This window comes from Oreochromis aureus, linkage group 6, assembly GCF_013358895.1.
Source record: "Oreochromis aureus strain Israel breed Guangdong linkage group 6, ZZ_aureus, whole genome shotgun sequence".
NCBI classification, from domain to species: domain Eukaryota; kingdom Metazoa; phylum Chordata; class Actinopteri; order Cichliformes; family Cichlidae; genus Oreochromis; species Oreochromis aureus.
The window spans coordinates 1,856,765-1,864,084 of NC_052947.1; positions in this window are offsets into that span (position 1 = coordinate 1,856,765).

The following is a 7,320-nucleotide window of genomic DNA, read 5'->3' on the forward strand; positions in this document are numbered from 1 at the left end:
AGCTGGTCAAGAAGGCTCACCAGCACCTCTTCTTCTTGAGGACTCTGAGGAAGAACCACCTTTCCTCAGACATCCTGGTGAACTTCTATCGCTGCACCATCGAGAGCATCCTGACCAACTGTATAACAGTCTGGTACAGGAACTGCTCTGCCTCGGACCGGAAGGCGTTGCAGAGGGTCGTGAAAACTGCCCAGCACATCGCCGGAGCACCACTTCCTGCCATAAAGGACATCTACAGGAAGCGGTGTCTGAAAAGGGCTGGGAAAATCATCAGAGACCCCAGTCACCCATCACATGGACTCTTCACCCTCCTGCCCTCTGGGAGGCGCTACAGGAGCCTCCGGACTAAGACCACCAGGTACCGGAACAGCTTCTTCCCCACAGCTGTCAGACTCCTGAACTCTGCCTCCTGACATCTGACAGCCTCTGTAGAAATTATCCACACCCTCACTTATCTTAACTGCACTACTGTACAGCTCTGTGTAAATAATCATTCTGTACATACAATAATTTTTAACCTTACAACTGTTTACAACTTGCATAGTCCCCATTTCTGTATAACTGTATATCTCATATTTCTGTAAAGTTATTTATTTCATATTCTGTATAGTTTTCATATTTATATCCTGTTCATATCCTGTACATAGCTTGTACTCACTACAGCCTGTACATACCTATAGTTATAGAATATTCACAACATACTTCATACCGTGTACATTTAACATACCACAATAGACCCATTTCTGTAATATACTTGCATATCTATATTATTGCTAATTTATATTGTAATATATCTATATCACTAAAGCACTTCTGGATGGATGCAAACTGCATTTCGTTGCCCTGTACCTGTGCATGTGCAATGACAATAAAGTTGAATTCTATTCTATTCTATTCTAAGCGTCACACTCGCGGAAGCCGGTATACCTGCCGAAACGCCGTGCATTTATCGAGACTTTCAACCCCAGGTAGGCCAATTATGGATCTTCGGATCCACATTATGTCAGCAGTTTTCATTTTTTAGCAGCATAGAGCTTTTTTTTTCCCAATTATTTTTTAAAAGCCAGGTCAAGGCTCCAAAAGCTCAAAGGCAATATAAGGGTGGCGGCTGACAACAGTTTTTGTTTGCTACATGGATCATTTTAGTTCAGCTGGGTGTCTTTCCTTTTGTTATATTTCTTTAAAAATGTGTTAATTACATGAATAGAGGCCAGAGGGGCCGATGGCGCGATATGGCAGCCTCGCGTCTGTCAGTCTGCCCCAGGGCAGCTGTGGCTACAACTGTAGCTTGCCTCCACCAGTGTGTGAATGTGAGAGTGAATGAATAGTGGAATTGTAAAGCACTTTGGGTGCCTAGAAAAGCGCTATATAAATGCAATCCATTATTATTATTATTATTATTATTATTATTATTAAATAAAATGTAATTTTCTCTGTAGCACTTCATGGATTTCATAAGCAACACACCTTAGTTTTTCACACAAAGCATAAAGGTAAAAAACAATATATACAGAGTTATCTTCATTTTAGATTTCAAAAAGTATTTGCGGCTCCCAGTGTTTTCTTTTGCGTGGAAACCGGGTCCAAATGACTCTTTGGGTGTTAAAGGTTGCTGACCCCTTATCTAGACTAATGGTGAAAAGCCAAGTAGCTCAGTGTTCCAAATTTATGAAGAGCCAACTGGCATCACAACTGGAGACTGATGAGATACAACAGAAATGCTACACAAATGATCACAGAGATGCTTGGCTATAAAATGAACAACCACAAGTTAGCCAACTATTAGAGCTGCAGAAAGGTGTGATGAAGAAAGGGATACCTATGAAGTAAAGCATACCTGAGGTCATAGAAACTGCTAAGCAAACACTCACAGCCTTGGCCAGCCAATTGAAGAGGTACGCCTGAGAAATTCCATATGGAAAAGATATATATAAATCTTATGAGGTTTGTATCTCTCTGGTGTGAAACTTGTAAGAAAAGCATACAAGAGTAGAAACAGATATAAGATCCCTAGAAAAATTATATAAATGAAACTTGTAAGTTTTGGATACTTACTAAAACAATATATGAAAGTAATGAGAAAGTGGCCACTTTCATGAGTAAATCATATAAGCCTTATATGATTCATTATATGAAGAAGGCCACATCTGATGCAAGTCTTTTATAAGTTTTTACTATTTCTTTTCCATATGGGATAGAAGGCAGGAGTATAAACCAGCTGTATGATCAAAATCAAATCAAATCAAATCAAATCACCTTTATTGTCATGTCACATGTGCAGGTACACTGGTACAGTACATGCGAGTGAAATTCTTGTGTGCAAGCTTCACAAGCAACAGAGTTGTGCAAAATACAATAACGTGCAACAAGCAAAATATCCAAGGTGTACTCTCAGGGGAATAATACGAGAACCTGGGAATCCCACAGGCAAAATGAAACTATGAAGAGGCTGCTTGGTAAGCTGCAACTACCAAATTCCTGCAGAGAGTAAGGCAAGTCCTGAGGAGTGAGCTGAATGGGAAGAACTGAGCAATCAACACTTATACACTACAAGTGAAGAGATACCCTGCTGGGATAATAAGAGGCCAAAGGAAGAGATACAAGACATGTATACAAGACATGTCAAGACAACAAAACCCCTTACTACGCATCGAGAGTTTCACCCTCAATGCAGGTAGGGGAGAGGCCAGTCTCATTAGGGGAAGGAGCTGCTGTCAGTACTTGTACGGCCGGTGTGCAGTCGCCATTCAGGTCAGCCCATCGGCCCAAAAGTGCCCACTGGGAAAATGCCTGGTATGCCAGATTACCGGTCCAGCCCTGCCAGGAGAAAATGTTCAAAGCTTCAGTCCAAAGTAACGCAGAACTGAAAGCTAGCTGAAGAAATTGCCAGAGGGTGTGTGATCAGATGAGTCCTGAACAGATAGAAACTTTTAAAAACGTCAGTTTGTCAAGACACCATAGCAGAGTGAGTGAGGACATTAGCAGGCAATCTGACATCCCAGCTTCCAGAGCAGGGATGCCGGTATCTCATTCTTTTATTAGCCATGAAAGCACCAATAACACGGACAAAGTGCAGTTCTCAATATTCATAAGGGGTGTGAACGTGGACTTCTCTCTCACAGAAAAGCTCTTGGGTGTAGATGCCATGCATGGGATGAAAACAGGGAGGAACATATTTGATGCTGTGAAAAAGCCTGAAAGTAAAAAAAAAATGAAAATTATCCTGGTAAAAATTGGTGGGTCTAACTATCAATGGTGCACCTGCAACGTTGGAGAACAAGTGGGCTTGGTAGGACTAATGAACACATCTGATAACACAGTGGTTCCCAAACGTTTTTTGCTAGGCCCCCCTTTGTTTTACAAGAAACATCTTTGCCCCCCCCCGCACAAACACATCCTCCAACCACACACACTCATATTTTGTTTTCAAACTCCATTGCGGTTTATTTCATACCTCAAACATTTAGTAAACAATCAAACAAATAAAAGTAAACTGCAATAAATTACAGGTAGTAATAAAATACACTACTAACTCTTTTACGCTACGTCCACACCTACACGGGTATTTTTGAAAACGCAGCTGTTTCTATGCGTTTGGGCCTTTCGTCAACACGTAAATGGCGTTTCGATTCACCGAAAACGGAGATTATTTAAAACTCCTTTTTTGCGTTTACGTGTGGACGAGGATTACAGAGTTCGTCACGCGATGACAAAGGTATGTGCCTCTTTTCACGTCACGCTGTGCGCCACGTTATTGTTTACATGAGATGAATTGCAGAATGGCAGATAGAGACAAAATACTGTTACTGTTAATCTATCTGCAGTTTTTACACGCTTACATATACACACGCAGTTACTGTCCCTCCATTTAGAAAGGCAGAGGCGTCACGGTGTAATTATTTTACGTGTAGTTGTTTTTTTTCCTGTGTAATAATATTCAACATTGCTGTCAATACATTTTTCAAAAAATGTCTCTCTGTGCAAAATGGGTTCAAAAACATAAACAGCTGTGGGATACTGTTTGTTCATGATTTGGAGAGCCCAGCGCTGCTCCCGACGCAGGGGAAACTATATTCTGCAGGGGAGACCTACCTTGGCACTTGTGCAGGTGAAGCCAAAGGGAAGATATGCTTCACCATATTTTCTAGTCTTTGGCTTGGAAGGAAATTGGTTTGGAAACATATTTGGCGATGCTTCATCTCCTGCTTTGCGTTTGTGTGGGAGCCCCGTCAAAAACCTGTCCACAGTGTCCAAGCGCTCTTTTTTCTTTTCTTTTTTTTTTTCATACCGTGCCCCACCTGCAATGGCTCTGTGCCCCCCCCTAGGGGGCGGGACCGACACTTTGGGAACCACTGTGATAACATATCACTGCATCATTCATCAAGAAGCTCTGTGTGGAAAAGTTTTGGAACCCATGACCAAAGTCAGGAAAACCAGAAACTTCATTCAAACATGTGTGTCATGGGTAAGCTGCAGCACCTGTGTTCCTGGCATCTCCACCCTTGAGCAGGGCCCTGTGGCTCTACTGCATTGCTGACACCTGTGAGCGATTAGGCTGCGGGATAAGCTCAGCGTGTGCAACCATTCTTTGCCAGATCATCAGCGCACCTACCGCCTGGATGGTTCATTGCTCAGTTTTCCGTCAGTAAATAAAACTGTTATTGCATTCTCACTCGTCGCCTCTGGGTGGTATCTGCACATTGGTCCACACCTTGTTTACAGGCCTGCCGGCCGTGACAATGTGGTTCGGCTCATAAACAGTTCCAACTGTTTTAGCAGGAGATCGAGATCAGTACAGGAGCGACATGCTATAGAAAAATACATGGTGTGTTCATCCAAAACATGAGTTCAGTAATTACTTCCTCCAAACCTTCAACGTGTCTTTTAGACTCCATACCTACAAGACTGCTCAAAGAAGTCTTGCCATTAATTAATGTCTCAGTCTTAAATATGATCAACCTATCTCTAATAATCGGCTATGTACCACAGGCCTTCAAGCTGGCTGTAGTTAAAACCTTTACTTAAAACACCATCTCTAGACCCAACTGTCTTAGCTAATTATAGGCCAATTTCCAACCTTCCTTTCATATCAAACATCCTTGAAAGAGTAGTTGTCAAACAGCTAACAGATCATCTGCAGAGGAATGGCTTATTTGAAGAGTTTCAGTCAGGTTTCAGAGCTCATCACAGCACAGAAACAGCTTTAGTGAAGGTTACAAATGATCTTCTTATGGCCTCTGACAGTGGACTCATCTCTGTGCTTGTCCTGCTAGACCTCAGTGCAGCGTTCGATACTGTTGACCATAATATCCTATTAGAGCGATTAGAACATGCTGTAGGTATTACAGGTACTGCACTGCAGTGGTTTGTATCATATCTATCTAATAGACTCCAATTTGTGCATGTAAATGGAGAGTCCTCTTCACACACTGAGGTTAATTATTAAAGCAGTATCATCAGAAGACATAGTATACATTTTCACTGCTATGCAGATGACACCCAGCTCTATCTATCCATGAAGCCAGATAACACACAATGTCTTAAAGACATAAAGACCTGGATGGCCGCTAACTTTCTGCTTCTTAATTCAGATCAAACTGAGGTTATTGTACTCGGCCCTGAAAATCTTAGAAATATGGTATCTAAGCAGATTCTTACTCTGGATGGCATTATCAAACTTTTTTTTTGTTGCTAAAGTATATAGTTAGGGCTGGATCAGGTGACTCTGCATTCTTAGTTATGTTGCAATAGGTGTAGGCTGCTATGTAGACCGTGTAGGCTGGGTCCTTGGAAGGATCCAGCCCCTGAATTTGGACACAGCCAATGTCTGTCAGTTCCTGACGGTTGAAAGTGATTAGTGCGTTGGAGGAAGACACAATGAAAAAGCTTAAAAAACCAAAAACACAAAAAGGTACACAGTAGTTGGGAGAGCTGTGCTGTAGCACAGTGAAACCATAATTCTGCTGTGGCCTTCAGCAAAAATGAGTTTAAAGCCCCTGTTCTATACAGTTTCTATTCAAATTCCATGGATACATTAATGCAGTAGTACAATAAGGTTAGTACAGTAAAGATAAATACTAACTCTGTGCCACAGAAATCCTTTTTTTCCCTCAATGTGCCTCAATGCGCAACACATCTCTCTTTGTATATAAAAGATATATGGAAATTCATTCATTTTTAATGTCCAAAACACTGAGTTGGCTCAAATCCTGAAGGCCAAAAGAAAAAAAAATCTTTTTCAGTGTGACCTCTCTCATATAAATCTCACTGATATCACTGCAGGTTGAAGGGTTTTTTTCTCACATAAAATTTGTGAGAAAAAAAATGTATTCAGAGAAAACAAGTTTATATGGAAACAGCACAGACTCAGAGACCCAAAAGACAGAATGGTTGTTATCAGTCACGAATGATATAAATGTGGCAGAAAGTGAAAAAGAAGATGAGCTGACACTGAAGATCAGGCCGTACACTCAAACACTTATTACAGTTATAAAGTCAGACAAATAAAGCAAGACTTAAAAGTTACAAGAAGACAGAGCGGACAGGTAAGCTGGATGAAAGAGAGAGATTGAAAATAAATGACAATTGTTCGTTTCTTTTGTTTTGTCTTTATTTTTCTGGTCTCAGTTTTTCTCTTCTCATGTGAACTTCCTTCCTGCTCCTGCCTCATCCCTTGTACCTTTTCATTTACCTGCTTTCATCACCATAGTTACCACACATCCAGTGTTCTATGTTGTCATGGTGACTGGGGTGAAGCTTGGGCCATATTTAGCAAGGTGGAGATGGCATAGCCCACTAATAAGTGTCACCCCCTTTTAAAAAATATTCTTCATTTTAAATGAAGAATTCTTAAAAGCAGGAAAAAATGGCAACCTTTAGCTTTAGCACATGTAAGAAGTTAATAATATGACCATGAGGGAACATTTATTTAAAATGATTAAAAACTATTAAAAAGGTGTCTAGTTTTAACATTTATCATTTCATTGTAAAGAGATACTTGGCTTGAGTGATGTGAGCCACATATATGAGTCTTTACGCTTACGTGTGGTTGTCCCATGCAGTGTAAGATGAAGGTTTTGCATAACGTTTTTAATGAGAAGTGTACTCCAGTCCAATAAACTTAACTGATGTTTCTCAATGTCACAGACACCATGATCACATCCAACAGGAAATTCTGTTGTTTTGTCAGAAGCTATTTTTCTTTTGTGACTTCAAGCTCTGAACAGTTTAGGAAAAACAGAAGGAAAGGTCATGTAATAGTAGTAATAGTAATTTCTATTCTTGACCACTCAACCTCCTACAACAAGAACCCACCAGCAT